The following is a 20,412-nucleotide window of genomic DNA, read 5'->3' as shown; positions in this document are numbered from 1 at the left end:
AACACGTTTTCATGAAATCCAACTGTCACTCCTCCATCTAAATAACTATAGTAAATGAGAGGAAACTTTCACTCTAATTGTTTGCTTAGTCATATTGCTTTCATTACTGGCGATTTTACTTAAATTGGTTTTATAAAACGAAAAAACAATTTAACTGTACTCTTCTCGAAGTAGCAATTAAATTCTGCTTAGTTTTCACTTTTGCATTCATTCTTTGTTGCTGCTCTTTCAGGCGATTAAAACATTTCAAATTGCTTAAATTGTTGAAAACAATTGCCCAAACTGCAAGGTAATAAAAATTTTAAGTAAAAAAAAATTTTGTTATAAAAAGTATTCTTAAAATATCTACGCTTATTGACCAATTGGACGATGGAATAGTATACATATTTATTATAAAAAAATCCCCTCTAAAAATAGGCTTAAAATCTCTGTTGGAATTATAATTATGAAAAGAAATAAACAAATATTCTTAAAAATGAACGGTGAACAAGTAAAAAAGTATCAATCGGCTTTGCCGACAGCCTCAGGCTATATAAATTGAAACACTTTTTTCCAAAAAGGGGGTTTTCAAAATTATGGGCGTATGAACCGACAAAAATGTGGATTAGGATTAAAGTTCGAAAGTGTTGCGGAGAAGGTACTTAACGAAATGGACCGACATAGTCCATTATGGAAGTGGATCTTACTTTGGGAGTCATATCTTTTCGATAGATATCGCGCCCACTAGTCATTTTAGTTTGGACAAGTATGCCAGGAAGCATAATATCGCTCTGAACAGGACCACAACGAACAGCATCGGTTTACATTTCCAAAGGATCTTCGACAGACCCTAAACTGCACTTAGACACAAATGTTGAACTTTTGTGGGCGAGATACCTAAGGAGAGGACCGATATGGGTAAATTGGTTGCCCCGTTCAATAGATATCGAGCATACCATTTTAGTGACTTTTTTAAATATTGGGGGAAGTACCGAAAGTTGGGAACCGATATTGCCCATCTTCGAACTGAAACTAAGTTTGGACAAAATATGACGAAGGCCAAATTTTGGACCAAATCGGTTGATCAGTTCTAGAGTTTTCGTGCTCTCCAGCCACTACATATGGTGACATATGGGGTTTCTACACCTTTGGGGCCGCTTTTTGGACTTGTCCCCGAAAAAAATTTGAAGCAGCAAACTTTGAAGCAGCAAAACTTGTGTGGGAGGTACCCGAAAGAGTGGACGGATAGAGTCCATATTGGAATCTCATCTAAGTCTGGTACAAATTTTACGATGTGCAAAGTATGGACCAAATCGGTTACTCCCTTCAAGGGGCTAAAACGATTATTTCGATGAGCCACATTTTGTCCGTATGAAAGTGTATATGGGCAATATTATTGAAAATTTAACATCGTTGAAGCCAAGGTTTACCCCTTTAGAACTCGCGAATGGTGGTTGTGTATTGTACAATTTAAATGCTTTTGGATAAAATGAAATGTTTTTAGACTTGGCAAAAAATATTGGGCCTCAAAGTTGATTTGCGTGGAAGCTGTGGCTATATTTATGTTAAAAAATGGGTAAAAATGGGTTGAAGCCAACGTGTCTTTTTTTGTTTTCTCTCGATTTGTGATTAAACCACACTTTTCACGATTTTCCCGTTAAAGTAAAAGTAGAAGGCAACTAAATAAGGATCATCTCACTATTGTATAACTTCTCAAAATTTGATCTGCGTCTACCATTAAATGATGCTGACATTTTGAAGCCAGATTTTAAGTGTTTTTTGAAAATTTCTTATAATTTCGTTCCGCAAACAGGTTTTTCAAAAAATCATATATAGGAATGAAGAACTCACGATTCTGATTTATTTGATATATGTGTCGTGAATGTAGCCTACACAGCTTCAGAGAAATCTGTATCCAAATACGAAAATTTTGTGCGAACAAATTTCTAAAAATCATATTTTTCGGGCCTAATTTTTACAATTGTCATTCGATTTACTCGTACTTGATTGCAAATTTTTTATTTTTACGTTGCGGATCTAATAAATCTTTACTCGTGAAATTCCATCTACTAAAACGCGAGTTACGAGAAATTCCAAATTAGAAAAATTACCTAAAATTGTTTTTAAAAATGTCGCGTATTTTATCTCGTTTTCTGCGGTTCGTTTCCACTGCAATGAAACAACTAGTACAGCATCTTCGTTTTAGCGGAAACACAGATTTGAAAACTTCACTAGTAATTGAGATACATTAATTTTATCCCAAAAAATAGTGTGTGATGCTACATCCACGGTTCTTGATTGATTGCCTTGAAATAGGTATATATCGATGCAGATTTTCATGGTGACACTAAAACCGGATGCGGAACGAAATTGTATGAACTTTGGGAAAATTAGCGATGTTTTATAGGTTTTTTAATGCTAAGATGCAGCCGATGCTACATCTTAGCGTCCAAATTATATTTCGAAAAATATATACAAATTAAAAGATATGGTCTTGCTGTACATGAAAATCACATGCGGACAAAACCATTTTGATAATTACGCGACTTACACATATTTTAATAATGCATATAAGTTAAAGCGGTTTATTTGAACTCTGTTTCCGTTTAAGAAGTCTAATGATTTATTTCAACAACCCGATAACTTTCCTCGATGGGAAACCTTCTATGTGAATGTAGATAAAGCAAAATCCACCCATTTTCTTGGGAGTTTCAAGAAAAATAAAAGAAGTACTCCTATAGAATTTTTCCAATATTTTCAACTCTAGAATGCATGTGAAAACTATTATTCCAAACCAAAATTTGTTTTTTGTAACACAAATATGTGCTTATTTTGGCTATAATATCCTAACTACTATCCCGATGATTATAAGTTTGGTCTGATTTGATTCCCCGTGAAGTCTTTATTTAAAAATGTTACTTTTTTGTAATTTTTGACGGGTATATAGAGCCATATTTTCAAAAAATTCGGATTACATTTAAAATTTTGTCAATTTTTTGTAAATTCCGCGAATGCTGAGAAACATTTTACAAATATTATGCAATCCTCTTAATGACGTCACTTCGTGATAACTTTTTAGTGACAATTGTGCTCAATAAAATAATTAACGTGTTTAAAAATATTTTTTTCTTAAAAGCAGAAGTAAAACCGCGATAACATTTGTCCGCAACAACCAAAAATTTGCTCGCGAGCGGATTTGTACTGGGGAATTTTTTCTTAACCTATGTACCAAAAATCGTTAATGTAGCGCGAAAAGAAAAAATTCAATTTTTTGGAAATGGAATATGAAATAATTGGCAGTTTTGCCCATATACCCTCGTTAGCATAAATTCTGAGGGTATTAAAAATATTCTTAAAAAATACACGTTGAAAACAATATTTAAAAAATACACCTTAAATGTGTATTTAAAAAATCCATGTTTGAAATATATTTTTTAAAAATCCGCGTGAACAAATATTTTAATAAATCCACATAAAAAAATATTCCTATACAATCCACTTTGAAAAAATATTTAAAAAACACTAGGAAATCCGCGTTAAACAAATATTCTTAAAAAATCCACGCAGAAAAAATATTTCTAAATAAATCACGTTAAAAAATATAAAAAATCGACGTTAAAAAATAAATAAAATTAAAATTAAAAAAATATAAATTGTTTTAAAAGAACCACGATGAAAATATATAAAAAATTCACGTTAATATATATACTATAAAAATTATTAAAAAAACTCTACTTTAGAAATGTTTTAAAAAAATACACCTTCGTTTTTTTAAAAATCTACCTTAATTTTCTTTTTAAAAAATCCACGTAAAAAAAACTTTTTAAAAAATCCACATAGAAAAAAAAACTTAAAAACACGCTAAAAATATTCCTTAAAAATTCACGTTGAAATTAAAGAATATTTTTTTTTAAACTTGAATTTTTTATTTATGACGTAAGATTAGCTTTAGTTTAACTATGTTTTGTGTTTTTAATGGGTGGTTCTAATATATTGATATTTCTTAGGTACCAATTATTTGTTTGATTTTAATATTTCCTATAGCTGTACAAAGCGATCTGACATCATTGCAAAATTAAAAAAAAAAAAAAAAAAAAAAATTAATAAAAGTATATTTAAAAAAATAATTTTCAAAGCCCTCTATTAATATATCAATTTTTAAAAGATAGTACCGGAAGAATTTAATTTATCGGACGTGCTTTTCTTGTCAAGAATAAAAAACATAATTTTTCTAAAAAACATATTTTGGTTAAAATTTGGATTTTCTTTAATTCGAAATAATCCTTCATTTGTATTTGCGTGCTTCTTGGAGAATTGATCCAAAGCTTTGAAGCGAATGTCTGCTTCATCTCAAGATACTTTAAAACAGAAAAAGCCACCGGATAAGCCCTTGGGGGACTGGCTAAATGAAGCAATGTTCCAAGAAGAGGAAGCTCCGGTCAAGCCCAAAATGTAAATCAAGTCGCTAAATGTAATGCAGATGTGAATGACTCCATGGATTTTCAAGTGATTACGTTAAAACGAAGAATTATTGAAAAGAACATTTCAAGTCAATGTGACGGTAATGCTGGAGCCTCAGGTTCTTCTAAAAGTTTGCAAGGGCCAACAAAGGTAACAAGCTCTCAAAAAACTCAGCAAGATAAAAAAGCTAAAGTAAGTGGAAACAATGCTACTTCGGTTGTTCACAAACAGTAATAAGCGATCGTTTGATGGCGCATTCCAGTCAAGTAATTATACAGATAATTCCTCTATCAGATCAGATCAGAATAGATTTTCTATATTAGGAGACATTGATATCGAGACAGAAACCTTAAACTTTGTAAGACCAGCTGTAACCGAAGAGCCGTCAGTCAGGCGTGAAAAAAGGAAAATTGCTTCCAAAGATACTTTATTTTGTCCACTAAATTTTCTCTTTAATATTAAAGATATGGATTCATTGATTGGTCAACTGAAAGCGAAGAACGTGGTGTTTAAAGTTGTAAACGTGTCTAAGTACAAAAGCAAGCTGTATTTACAGGACTTTGGTGTGCATTCGGAATTTATGTCTCTCCTTAGAGAAAAGAAGATGGATTCATATTCATTCACCCCTAAAAATTTAAAGAAACAGTATCTAGTGCTTAATGGACTGAACGCTAATATGGATTTGGATTATATAAAATCTAAGATAAATAGCAATGTTCCGAATGCTGCTGAGTCTGTTTCTAAATTTGAAACGGTTTACACAAAGAAAAATGGGATTGACACTAGTCTGTACTTGTTACTCTAAGTGTATGGAGCATTCTTAAAAAGATTCGCAGTATTGATTTTCTAGACTTCCAGCTGGTTACATGGGAAAGTCCAAATAAAAAGCAGAAGGAAGTACAATGATGGCGCTGCCAGAAATGGGGTCACATGTCAAATAATTGCAATCGCTCATATGTTTGTCTAAAATGCGGTAAAGAACATCAGCCTAAAGATTGTTAGCGTTTGCCTAATAATATTCCATTTTGTGCTAACTGTAATGAGCGTGGGCATACTTCTAACTGGAGAGATTGTCCAGCCTTTAAAAAATATATAGAAATTAAAGAACTGAAAAAGGAATCAATTAGAAATATTAAAAAAGCATCTGCCAATGCTGCTGCGGCCCCACGTTCTGATTCCGTCCGTCATGGTTCCTCGTTTGCAGATGTTTTGAGACCTAGGATGTGGTAATACACCTGAAAACCCCCTTTAATTCAGGATTTTTTGGCAATCGCCAAGGAATTATGTGGCCAGGAAACAGTTGAGAGCGAAGTTGAACTTTTCGTTAGGAACTTCAGAAGTTTGACCAAGGAACAGGCTAAACATGAATGTCTTAGTCTGTTGAAAGAAGTTGTCCATCATTATGGTCCATAGATTGTTTAATCTCCTCACTTTTAATGTAAGATCATTAGTTGATATTAGACGACGTAATGATCTTTTAAATACAATTAACGTTGGTAATATTGATATCGCTTTTATTAAAGAAACCAGACTTAGAATCGGTCAGAGAGTGTCATTTCAAAATTATTCCCTCGTATGTGATGAAAGCGAACTTGGTGTGGCAATTATTTTAAAATCGTCATATAATTTTACGAGATTGAACATTGCAGGAGTTGACTTTCCAAATGTTTTCGTTCAAATTAACGTTTTGGTGGATGGCGTGGTTAAGAAATTCCTATTTGGCTTAATCTACACTGCATGTAACTTCAACACTCAAAATCTGTGTTCTAGTCTAGAAAAGATTGAACAGTTTTCTAGAAATTTCGATGGTTCTTTCATCGGGGGAGATTTAAACTCTAAGCATTCAACATGAGGGGATGTTTCCAGTAACTCAAACGGGACAAATCTTTACAATTGGCTGCAAATAAATTCACTGTCGTTTACTCGCATCTGCAACACATTCCCTTAATACGCAAATGGTTCATCTTTTCTTGATCATTTTCTTGTATCATGCAACATGTTAGATCATTCTCCACCTAATTATAAAGTTTCGAGTCTATCCTCTTTTTCGGATCACTTTCCCATTAAGTTGTCAGCCTATAATCCCAATTTTAATATCATTTTGAATAGGCAGAACTCATTTATATCGTTTGAAAATACGAATTGGAATAACTTCCGGAACGATATCAGTTGCGACCTTCAACATTTTTAAACTCCAGATTCCCGCAATACTGAAATTGACTACTATGTAGACGAATTTACCGCTTCAGTAAATTTTATTTCTAGTGTTCACTCTGAAATACGTAAGCCTTCAAATAGGAAGTACACTTTATCCGATGACGTTAAGAGGCTATTTAGAATTAAATGCGGATGGCAAAAAGAACTCACATGGTTATTTAGAGCAAATTCTGACAGATAAAGACCTGAGTATGCTCTTTTATCAAAGCAAATTCAGCTGCTTAAGACTTTAATTAAGGAACGGGTTGCAATGGAGCAAGCTCAGGAATTTAATAATAGAATGCAGAATATTCGTCCAGGACCTAGCGCATGTATTCAAATTTTTCAATGCTATAGGGAAAACAAGAGCTTCGACTTGTAAAGTATTGTCTGTCAATGGGTCCGTGATTAGCAATAGAACTGAGCAACTAGAAGTGTTGAAAGAACATTTTGGTAACATCTATAATGGCTCTTCTTCTCTCCGAACAATTTCGGAAGTAAAATCATCTATACAGTCGGTTGTGGGCAGTGCACCCAGTGTACACAGCTTTGAATGAAAATAATTTATCGGAATTTACTTCTGGAAACGACATTGTTGAGTTGGTGAAAACACTAAATAGTAAGAAATCATTTGGTCCTGATAATATATCTAACCGTCTAATTAAGATGCTTCCAATGAAAGCAATACAGTTCTTGGTTATAATTTTTAATAACTGCCTAAATAATGGATACTTCCACAACAATTGGAAGGTTTCCAAAATTATTCCAGTTCCCAAAAAGGCAAATGAGTCTAATGTAAATAATTTGCGTTCAATTTCCTTATTGTCAAATCTAGGGAAGCTATTTGAGAAGGTAATTAGATCTAAAATGGACAATGGGGTATCTCCGGGTTACATACCACATCAACAATTAGGTTTTAAATCAGGTCATTTCACGGAGCATGCACTTCTTAAATTTCAGGATGATTTTTTGTGTAACCTGAGGGATCAAAAGTGTACTGTAGCGGTGGCACTAGATGTAGAAAAAGCTTTCGACAAAGCTAATCACAAAGGTAGCCTTCACAAAATGATTAACATTGGATTCAATCCTCACATGATAAAGCTTTGTGAAAGTTTTTTTTTAATAATAGGAAATTTTTTGTTTGCCTTGATGGATCAGAGTCTAGTTTCGCTGAAGTGAATTACGGTGCTACGCAAGACTCAATTTTAGCACCGCATTCTTACAACATATATATGAGCGATTTTCCTCATCGTTTCCACGATTGTCAGGGGATTTTGTATGCAGATAATGCGTTGTTGTACACCCACGCAGAATCTCCTGATAATGCTTTATTAGCTCTTTCCCAGTACCTTGCTAGGGTTTGTACGTTTTTGTCTGATTGGGGAATTAAAAGTAATGTTTCAAAATGTCAAGCAATGTGCCTAAGAAATGCATCGGGTAAATGTAAATACTATGTTGTGCCCCAAAGTAAAAATTTAAAATTGTGCCTTAATGGCCAAGAAATTCCTTTCGGCGACAATTTTAAGTATCTGGGTGTAAACTTTTCTAAATTAATGAAATTTAATGTGCATGCTCGACTTGTTCTCAAGAGAGCCAATGGAGTGAAAGCGGCCTTTTCTTCCTTGTTTAATAATAAGATTCTCCCGGTAGAAACAACACTTTTGATATATAAAGTCATTATTCGTCCAATTTTATTATATGCATTTTCAATTTGGTTCGGTATATCCCCAAGAGTTATGAATGCATTTTCTATCTTTGAAAGACAAATTTTACGTATGTGTGTAAACCGAAATTTCCAGTCACTTAATAGACGATACAGCAATTGCTTTATCTATGAAAAAGCAAATGTTGTACCCCTTCCTAGGTATGCAATGAATAGGATAGCAACTGTTATTTCCCGTCTATCGCTTTCACCAAACCCGCTCATTGCAGATATCTTGGCTAATCAGACAGCTTTCAATTGGTCTAACACGTACTATATTTCACCTCTTGGACTTACTGAGGCGGATTTGGAAGCAAATTCACCTTCTGGCTTACCAATTTTTTTTTGAAAGGCATTAGCAGGCACCCATAGGGGTTAATAGCTAGTTTTATGTTAACTTACTCTTTGCATCCTCTTAGATTTAAGGATTAGTTGTAAGATTTAGTTTGTAAGTCATAGTTTTTAAGTCTAATTTTTGGAGAAGAAGTCTCCCTATTCTGTTAAAGCCGGGAGCAAGCGTTTTCTTTTTTTATTGTAAACATATATAATGATTGTCTAACTGCTAATTTTAATAACATGGGTTATATTCTTTTTATCAGTCATAAAAAAATAAACTTAAAGATAGTACAGCAAAATTAATAAAAACTACGCTTATTTCTCAAATAGCCTTTGAAGTATTTATAAGACAATTATTTAAAAAACGCAGAATTATTACAAAAAACTATTAAAAAAGAATTAATAAGAAAAATATTAAAAAATCAAAATTATATATATATATATATATATATATATATATATATATATATATATATATATATATATATATATATATATATTAAAATCCACGTTTATAGTAACTAAAAGTATTTTTTTTAATCTACGGTTATATTAATAAGGCGTATTTTTTTTAAATTAATTAGAAGTACATTTTGTATAATCTACGCTTATATTAATTAAAACTATTTTTTTTTTAATTTACGCTTATATCAATAAATATTATTTTTTTTTTAAAATCCACGCTTATAATAATAACTTTTTCAAGAATCCACGCTCATATTACTAAAAAATCAGTTACTAAAAATTTCTCGATTTTATTATAAAAAACATTTTTTTTTTAAATTCCAGGATTACATTATTTTTTTTCAATTCCAAGATTATATTGATAAAAAATCAATTTTACAAAATTATACGATCATATAAATAAAAATTAATATAAAAAATCCACGCTTATATTATAAAAATATACATTTAAAAATATCCACGATTATATTATTAACAGATTGTATATAAACATTCATGACTTTATAAAAAATAAAGTTTTTTTAAATCCACGATAATATTAATAATAAAGATATTTTTAAAAACTAAAATTACAAAAATTTTTTACTATTCTTTCCACGATTATATTAATAAAAAATTAGTAAAAATCCACGCTTATATTAATAAAGAATATTTTTTAACATTTCCACGGTTATATTAATAAAACATATTTTTTAAAAATACACGCTTATATTAATAAAAAATATATATTTTTAAAAATTCTTAACTAATAGTAATTTTTTAAATAAACACTTACGTGTTTCTTTGAAAACATTTTGGCCATGAAAACATTGACAGTGCTTAAAAATATTATTTAAAAAATCCCCACTTACTGATCTGATAGTCTTTTGTCTGTTGGTGCTTAAATCCACAAAATATGTTCGTTTTATCCATTTTCAAATTCTTTTTAAAAATACAATTCCAATAATGTGCCTAAATTCACACATTATCTGGCCATTAATTTTAATGACCACTATCAGAATTCCAATGTACTACAACATATTTTGTTAGCCACAAAATTACATAAATTCTTTGGACTTTGGATGCAGCCGAAGAAGAAGAAGAATAAAGTTCAAATGCCAGAAAAATTACATTTTGTTTGGTGACACTAAAATGTGTGAAAGTGTGTGTTTGTGGTTATTTTATTAAGCAAAGAGAAATGGCAACATGGACAAAGGAGAGATATTAAAAATTTATTATAACTCGCCTAAACATATGCTGCTGTTGTTGGTTTAAAGAGAAAGCCCAAAAGGCGGCAGTTTTTATTACACTTTCATTTTGTTACAGATTTTATTATTGTTATTATTACTCTACCGGAGGACAATGTTGTTGGTTATGGGATGCTACTGGTTATTGTGGCTTTGGAATTTATTTATACACCCAGAGAAGAATGAAATACCACAGAAGAAGAAGGAAAAATTAAATTGAAAGCTTTTGAAGATATCTTTGTTAATGAGGGTAATGCTGAAACTAATTGTACTCTCTAATGATAGCCTTCATATAATGATTATGTGAAAATCAGCATCCCACAGCTAATGCGAAATAACCAAACCACAAAAAATATCCTTTTTCTGGCCACTTTTTATTAGGAATTTCCCGAAAAATCACAAAAACACAATGAAATTTGTCACTTCATCATTACGTTTGGCTCTAACCCAAAATATTAGAAAAAATGCGAGTGAGGAAAAAAACTTGGTTTTTCTAAGCCAGCCAGCCAAAGGTGACCAAGTTCGACACAGCAAACTCGGCATTTTGCAGCACTTTTTATTGTTACCTGCATTTTCTTGTTATGTGCTTGTTTGCATATTCGTGACGTTGTGTTTTTTGGTTGGATCCATAACAAGACCATTCCTCAAAGTATAAACCACAACAACCCCGGGCTATTGTCAGTGGAATTGAGGTTAAAATGCTAACATAGCAAACAACTCCATTCAACCGCAGAACTTTGGGCAAATTGGCAGCACAAAGAATGCTACGGTGTATTTTTGCACCACAACAACAACAGCTAAACTTAACCCGGCCTCAAGCTATGAAGGAAACAATTTAATTGCCACGTAAAGGTGTAATGCACTTTGATGGAAATATTAAAATGTTTGCTTTAAGTTTTTTGTGGTGTTTTTATACCCTACACCACTATGTGGGGAGGGTATTATAAGTTGGTTTCGGCCAAAAAGTTTGTAACGCATCGAAATAATGGTCGTAAACCCATACTTATATATACCAAAATGAATGTCTCGACGAGCTGAGTCGATCAGGCTATGTGTGTCCGTCCGTCAGTCCGTCCGTCTGTCCATCTAAACCTTGTAATCACGCTACAGGTCGCAATTTTGATCGGATCGTCACGAAATTTTGGATGTTGATGGGGGTCCCGGAGGGGAAGAAGCCTATTGATTTTTGTGGTGGTCGGATAATATTTAGGGGTCGGAAAGGGCACAAAACTTAGGTGGATAAAAAGACAACGTTTTTTTCCAAAGCCAATATCTCAGCTTCTATATGGGGTATACCAAAAGCAAAACCTGATAATGAAAGCAGAAAATATCACCTTTCTAAGGATGTAAAGAGGTGCTCGTAGGTGATCAAACAACGAAGATATCGCAATAGTAGCAAATAAAACCCCAATTTTCATTTTTGCGATTTTAATTATATTGACAAATATCACAGCTTTGGTTGAAAATTTTCCAAAAGCAAAGCTTGACTATGAAAGTAGAAGATCCCGTCTTTATAATGGTGCAAACTAGGTCGGCGTAGGTAACCAAATAACGGAGATATCGCAATAGTCGGTAATACATCCCATTTTTCTATTTTTTTTGGAAATCACGCTACAGGTCGCAGTTTTGATCGGATCGTCCCGAAAATATGAGGGTTAATGGGAGTCTCACAGATGAAGAAGCATATTGATTTTGGTGATGGTCGGATAATATTTAGGGGTCGGAATGGGCAAACACTTATTTTGAGAAAAGTCAACATTTTATTTCAAATCCAATATATCTGTTTCTTTAAGAGGTATATCAAAAACAAAACCTGGGAAGGAAAGTAGAAAATATCACCTTTACAACGATGTAAGGTAGGTTGTCGTAGGTGGTCAAATAGAAATGTTATGGCAATAGTCGATAATGCATCCCATTTTCCGATTTTTTTGTAATCACGCTACAGGTCGGAATTTTGATCGGATGGTCACGAAATTTTAGGGGTTAATGGGGGTCCCAAAAAGAAAGAAGCCTATTGATTTTGATGATGGTCGGATAATATTTAGGGGTCGGAGTGGGCAAACACTTATTTCGAGAAAGGTCAACGTTTTATTGCAAAGCCAATATCTCTGTTTCTTTAAGAGGTATATCAAAAGCAAAATCTGGCAAGGAAATTAGAAAATATCACCTTTACAACGATGTAAATTAGGTTGTCATAGGTGGTCAAATAGCAGAGATATGGCAATAGTCGATAATGCATCCCATTTTCCGATTTTTTTGTAATCACGCTACAAGTTGGAATTTTGATCGGATAGTGACGAAATTTTGGGGGTAGATGGGGGCCCCACATAGGAAGAAGCCTATTGATTTTGGTGATAGTCGAATAATTTTTAAGGGTCGGAATGGGGAAAAAATCATTTGGAGACAAATTCAAAGTTTTATTCTTTGTGAATATATTGGCTTCTAGTAGGGGTATTCCAACGGCAAAGCCTGTCAATGGAAGAAGAAAATATTACCTTTACATTGGTGTAAAGCAGGTTAGCGAAGGTGGTCAAACAAGGGAGATACCACATTAGTCGGTAATGCATCCAATTCTTCCATTTTTTGCAATCAAGCTACAGGTCGTAATTTTGATTGGATGGTCACGAAATTTTGGTTGCTTATGGGGGTCCCAGAGACAAAGAGGCATATTATTTTTGGTGGTAGTCGGTTTATATTCCCTAAAAGAAATGTTTAACAGTGAAAAGCTTATGCACAGGGGTAGTTGTGTAGGGTATCACATGGTCGGCCCCGTCCCGACTATAGTCTTTGCTCACTTGTTATAGCATAAAATGTATTTTTCAGGGAAGTGAGAATATATCGCAGAAAGAGAAAGAGACAATGCATAAATGTATTTTGCAGGGAAGTGGGAACAAAAATATTCTTAAGATCCCCCGAAAGAGACAATGCGGTTTCTTCGAACTACTGAGTCATATGTCACCTGCTTTGCACAGCTATAGGATCAGGAGTACTTTATGACACACTATAGTCTATGGTCAGTGAAATAATTGGGTCTTATCTAAAGCTACAGAGGACTTCAAACGAGCTTTCAACAAGGAGATATCGTGCTGTAGAAAGATAAGCTAAAGTACAAAGAATGTCGCACATTCGCAATGCGACACATCTCAATCCCTTATGTGAAACATCACAATAACACGACGCACAGTGTTGCCGCTTCCATACAAAAGTGGACAAAAGTAGAAGAAGTTGACCTAGGTTGATGAATTTTTGCACAAGTACTTATAAGGGCATAGGAATGAAAAATTTCAACTTTGGTCCATATCGGTTCAGATTTGGATATAGCCCCCATATCTATTAAGTTGTGTATATTTTTCGAAATATAATTTGGACGCTAAGATGTAGCATCGGCTGCATCTTAGCATTAAAACCCTTATGAAATATCGCTAATTTGCGCAAAGTGCATACAATTTTTGTCCGCATCCGATTTCAGTGTCCTCCATGAAAATCTACATCGATATATATCTATTTCAAGGCGATCAATAAAGAACCGTGGATGTAGCATCACACACCCCAAGTATGTTTGGACGAAATGTGTTTCAGACAATTTGGAGTCAATTGAGCAATGTCCGTCCGTCTGTCTGTCTGGCTGGCTGGTGCGCACGATAACTCTCGAACGGATGAACCGATTCGGTTAAAATTTTGGCTTTCGTAATATTTTGTCCAAACTTAGTTTAAGTTCGAAGATGAGCTATATCGGTCCACTCCTTCCGGTACCTCTTGAAGGGAGTAACCGATTTGGTCCATAATTTTCACATCGTTAAATTTCTACCAGACTTATATAAAGTTCCAATATGGACTCAATCGGCCCACTCCTTCAGGTACCTCCCACACAAAATTTCGGATAAGTTCGGTTTAGGACCTGCTCTCGAATCGCTTTGATGTTTCTTACAACAACTTGTATTCACTTCCCCCCACACGACAGTACAAGTTTCATCAGGGGCAAGTCCATACTTCCTGAGAAAATGGCCTGAAAGTGCAAAAAGTCCCTATGACACCTTGTGTAGTGGTTGGAGCGCAAGATAACTCTTGAACGGATCTGTCGATTCGGTCCAAAATTTGGTACCTCTCACACAAAATTTCGGATAAGTTCATTTTAAGACCTGCTCTCGGATCACTTTGATTTTTGTTGAAGCGATTTGCATTCGATACCTCCATTACGACGGTAACAGTTTTCTTGGGAAAACAGTCCGAAAGGTGTTAAAACCCCTTTGTCACCATATGTGGCGGTCGAACTGTTCAACCGATTTGGTCCAACATTTGGTCTTCGTCATATTATATCCAGTTAGTTTCGTGGGCAATACCGGTCCACAACTTCGGTACTTCTCCCCAATATTTAAAAAATTTCACTAAAATGCTAGGATGATATCACTTGAATGAGGCAACCAATTTGGTCCAAACTTTGGATATTAGGAATATTTTACAAAATTTAGTTTAACTTTTAAAATGGCCCTATCGGTCCTCCCTAAGGCTACCTGCCCTATAAAAGTTCAACATTTGTGTCTTAGTGCAGTTAATTCCTAATCCACATTTTTGCGGCAAGTTCAAATGTCTAAAAAGGGCCACAAAATTCTGAAGAGGCCTTAAATACATTCGATCGGACAAGTTTCGCTTCACATTGGCTGATGGTATATATCTGTCGGCAAAGCCGACTGACACTTTTTTTACTTGTTTGGGATAAAATCAATGTAGCTCGGGTGCCACCGTGGTGCAATGGTATGCACACCCGCCTTGCACGCTGAAGTTCGTGGGTTCGATTCCCCGGCCAGTCAACATCAAAAACTTTTCAACGGTGGCAAAATACCCCTCAGTAGTGTTGGCGACATTTCCTGAGTATTTCAGCCATGTAAAACTTCTCTACAAAAGTGGTTTCTTAGACACGCCGTTCGGACTCGGCAATAAACAGTAGGTCCCTTATCATTGAGTTAATATGAATCGGGGTGCACTCATTGATATGAGAGAAGTCTCCCCTGTCCCGTCTGGGATGTTTGTGGAACAATTATATTATCAATGTAGCTCCCTTTTCAGTGAAGTTTTCAAATCTCTGTTTCCGCTAAAACGAAGATGTTGCACTAGTTTTTTCATTGCAGTGAAAACGACCCGCAGAAAACGCCATAAAATACGCGATATTTTCAAAACAAATTTTAGGTGATTTTTCTACTTTGGAATTTCTCGTAACTCGCGTTATAGTAGATGGATTTTCACGAGAAATGATTTATTGGATCCGGAAAGTAAAAAAAACTAAAATGTGCAATGGAGTACGAGGTATTTTAGAGACAATTGCAAATATTAGACCCGAAAAATATGATTTTTAGAAAAATGTTCGCACAAAATTTCCGCATTTGGATGCAGATTTCTATGAAGCTGTGCACACTACATTCACAATATACATATCAAATAACTCAGAATCGCAAGTACTACAATTCAATATATGATTTTTTGAAAAACCTGCTTGCGCAATGAAATTAGAAGAAAATTTCAAAAAACTCTGTAAATCTGGTTTCAAAATGTTAGCATCATTAAATGGGGGCCACCATGGTGCAATGGTTAGCACGTCCGCCTTGCACTCAGAAGGTCTGCGGTTCGAATCCCAGGCCAAGCAACATCAAATTTACAACGGTGGCAATATTCCCCTCAGTAATGCTGGCGACATTTCCTGAGTATTTTAGCCTTGTAAAACTACTCTACAAGTGGTGTCTTAGACACGCCGTTCGGACTCGGCGATAAACTGTAGGTTCCATATCATTGAGCCAATATGAATCGGCGTGGACTCATTTACATGAGCGAAGTCTCCCTTGTCCCTTCGGGGATCTTGTGGGAACATATGTATGTGTAAATGGTAGAAGCAGATCAAATTTTGAAAAAAAAAATACATTAGTGATATTATCCTTATTTAGTTGGCTTCTACTTTTACTTTGACAGGAAAATCGAGAGAAGTGTGGTTTACTCACAAATCAAGAGAAAACAAACAAAGACATGTTGGCTTCAACCCATTTTTATACCCTACACCACTATGTGGTAAGGGGTATTATGTGTTAGTGCATTTGTATGTAACATACAAAAGGAAGCGAGATAGACCCATAGTTCCATCTAGGGATATACATAGAATCACTTTCTGAGTCGATTTATGCATGTCCGTCGGTCCGTCCGTTCGCAACATACAGGTCGCATTTGTTGACCGATTTCGCTGAAAATTGGGGAATACCATTTTTTGTGCCGTCGGAAGATCAAGTTCGAAGATGGGCTATATCGGTCCAAGTTTTGGTATAGCCCCCATATAACGGTACCTCCCGATTTAAGGTATTTTAAGGATCTTAGCCGCATTTGTTGCCCAAACCAGCTGAAATTTTACATTTGAGGTTCCCAATGGTCGCGAAATTGCTCCACTAAAAATTGTCAAGATAGGTCCACGGTTCGGTATAGTCCCCATATAACGATACCTCCCGATTTAAGGTATCTTAAGGATCTTAGCCACATGTTTTGCCCAAACTAGCTGAAATTTTACATTTGAGGTTCTCAATGGCCGCGAAATTGCTCCACTAAAAATTGTCAAGATAGGTCCACGGTTCGGTATAGTCCCCATATAACGATTCCTCCCGATTTAAGGTATTTTAGGGATCTTAGCCACATTTTTTGCCCAAACTAGCTGAAATTTTACATATGTGGTTCCCAGTGGCCACGAAAATTCGCCACATAAATTGAGCCAAATTATATCGAAATCGGTTCAGATTTGGATATAGCTCCCATATATATGTTCGCCCGATTTCACGTATTTGCTGCACCAAACACGCTATATACGCTCCCATATATATATTTTCGGCCGATTTCACGTATTTTCTGAACCAAACACGCTATATATTTCCGATTTCGATGAAATTTGGAATGTGTGACCGAATTCAGTCTAGAAATAATATCGAAATCGGTTCAGATTTGGATATAGCATATTTTCGGCCGATTTCGTGTATTTTCAGCTCCAAACACGATATATAAGTCCGATTTCAATGATATTTGGAATGTGTGACTGAATTCGGTCTGGAAATAAATGTGCCAAATTATATCAAAATCGGTTAAGATCGTGATATAGCTCCGATTTATATTTTACATATTCACAGTGGTGTAGGGTATTATATAGTCGGCTCCGACCCGACTATAGCCTTGGCTCACTTGTTTAACATAAATATAGCCACAGCTTCCACGCAAATTATCTTTTAAGGCCAATATTTTTTTCCACGTCCAAAAACATTTCATTTTATCCAAAAATATTTAATTTTGTATAATATACAATCAAAATTCGCGTGTTCTAAAAGAGTAAACCTTGGCTTCAGCTATGTTCAATTTTCAAAAATATTGGTGATATACCCTCGTTAGCATAAATGCTGAGGGTATAATAATTCATACCATTTTTATACCCTCGGCATTTATGCTAACGAGGGTATATACACTTTCATACGGGCAAAATGTCCGTCCGGCTGTCTGTCTGGCTGGCTCGTGCGCACTATAACTCTGGAGCGGATCAACCGATTTGGTCCAAAATTTGGCGCTCGTAATATTTTTTCTAAACTTAGTTTAAGTTCGAAGATGGGTCATATCGGTCTACTCCTTCCTGTACACATAGTAAAATTTCTACAAGACTTAGGTGAGGTTCCAATATGGGCTCAGTCGGTCCACTCCTTCGGGTTCCTCGCACACAAAGTTTCGGAAAAGTTCATATCATGACCTGCTGTCGAATCGCTTTGATTTTTGTTTTTTTGTATTTACTGCTCTCCATACGACGGTATAAGTTTCATCAGGGGCAAGCCCATACTTCCTGAGAAAATAGCCTGAAAGTTGCAAAAAAATCCCTGTAACACAGTGTGTAGTAGTTGGAGCGCAAGATAACTCTCGATTGGCCCCAAATTTGTCGTTCGTAATATTTTGTCCAAACTTAGTTTAATATTCGAAGATGGGCCATATCAGTCCACTCGTTCCGGTATTTCCCCCAGAAAAGTTAAAAAACGTTCGTAAAAATTGTGCGAATGATAGCTGTTGAAAGGAGTGACCGATTTGGTCCATTCTTTACACATCCTAATATATCTACCAGATGTACACAACGGTACAAGTCTTTTCAGGAGCAAGTCCATACATCTTGAGAAAACAGTCCGAAAGGTGTAGAAAACCTCTATGTCACCATATGTAGCGTCTGGAGAGCACGAAAACTCTCGAACTCAACCTCAACCAATGTGGTCCAAAATTGAGCCTTCGAAGATGGGCAATACCGGTTCCCAACATCCGGCGCTTTCCCCCAATGTTTAAAAAATGTCACTAAAATGGTATGCACGACATATCTTAAATGGGGCAAACATTTTGGAAAAAAACTTTGGATCTCCTAATATTTTGTTCAAATTTAGTTTAACTTCTAAAATGGCCCATATCGGTCCTCTCTTTAGGGTTCAACATTTGTGTCGAAGTACAGTTTAGGGTAGGTTCGAAGATCCTTTGGAAACGTATACCGCTGCTGGTCGTTGGGGTCCTGTTTACAGCGATATTATGTTTTACGTGGACAAGTCCATGTTTCCTGGCATACTGGTTCAAACTGGAATGACTAGTGGGCGCGACAACTATCGAAAAGATATGACTCCCAAAATAAGATCCACTTCCAATATTGTCTTGTCGGTCCATTTCTTTGAGTACCTCCTCGTCAATACTTTTGAACATTAATCCACATATTTGTCATATTCGTGCGTCCATAATTTTGAAAACCTCCTAAATACATACGTTTTTTTTTTTTTCAATTTACACAGGCTGAGGGTATGTCTCTGCCGGCAAAGCAGACTGATACTTTTTTACTTATTTCTTTTCCACTTCGCTTGCTAGATTGGTTAACTGTAAGAAACAGAAAAAATACTGCATGAAAAGAAAATAGCAACAAACTCGTTTGGCGTACACACCACCAAAGCAAAAATAAACTTTTCTACTCTCCCGTCTTCGTTTCTACGTCTTCTATTACACCATACACACAGCTCTTTATTATACAACAACATTCCGCGAGAGCCCTGTTGTTACTCTCTTCGACAAAAATCCTCTCTCCACCCATAAAAAATATGTTCTAACATAAAAATTTGTTGGTACCCAAACAAATAAAATTGATATATGTTACAAAATGTTGCAAACATATATTTGTTTGGACCCAAACATATTATGTTTGGATCCAATCATATATTTGTTTGCAACCAGTCCTAAACATAAATTTGTTTGGATCCAAACATATTTCTAACATATATTATTCTTCGCGTTGATTTAACTAAGTCATTAACGTTCCCTGAATCACACAATCTATTCTGTTCTGATTTTAGTTAATCCTACAGATAATGTAATCACCAGAAATTGTTCCTTTACGAAAGCCTTCTTTTGAATTCAAGCTGAAGAAAATTACTAAAATATGTTAATGAGCCAAGCTTGTCGTTGTCATTTAAAAGAAACCTACATTTATCCAAATGACCAACAGGATAAATGTAGGTTTCTTTTAAATGACAACGACGGCGATGACATGACTTGGTGTTTCATTAAAACGCCATTGTTTACGTTAATTGTATTATCCTTTTACGTTTAGAAATGAGCGACGACGACAACGAGATGAGATGGGCGTTAACGCAACACCATCATCGACAATCTGTCACAGTGTTTACACTGTCATGTTCTGGTTCACTTACATACGAGCGTGACTATGTGTGTACAAAGGCGTTGACTGATAATTAGTACAACTGTACAATATCCATCCAACCCAATTTTTCGGGAGAAGGAGACCCTATCTGTAATTAGGAATTCAGCAATGTTTATCGTTGATTTTGTGGAAATTCATTTCGTTTTGCTTGAACGTTCATTTCTTGCTTGCTGTGTTGCGTGTTTGCAATGACAATGTGTTAATGTTAACGTTCATAATGAGTCTTACAGCCGAGGGTGAGGGGATTACGAATACACTTTATGATCTTCTTTTAACTCAATAATAACCTGCAGTTCGATTTATTGCTTCTT

The sequence above is a fragment of the Musca autumnalis genome, unplaced genomic scaffold (assembly GCF_047663935.1).
Source record: "Musca autumnalis isolate F117 unplaced genomic scaffold, ASM4766393v1 scaffold_1, whole genome shotgun sequence".
Lineage (NCBI taxonomy): Eukaryota > Metazoa > Arthropoda > Insecta > Diptera > Muscidae > Musca > Musca autumnalis.
This window is presented reverse-complemented; position numbering follows the sequence as displayed.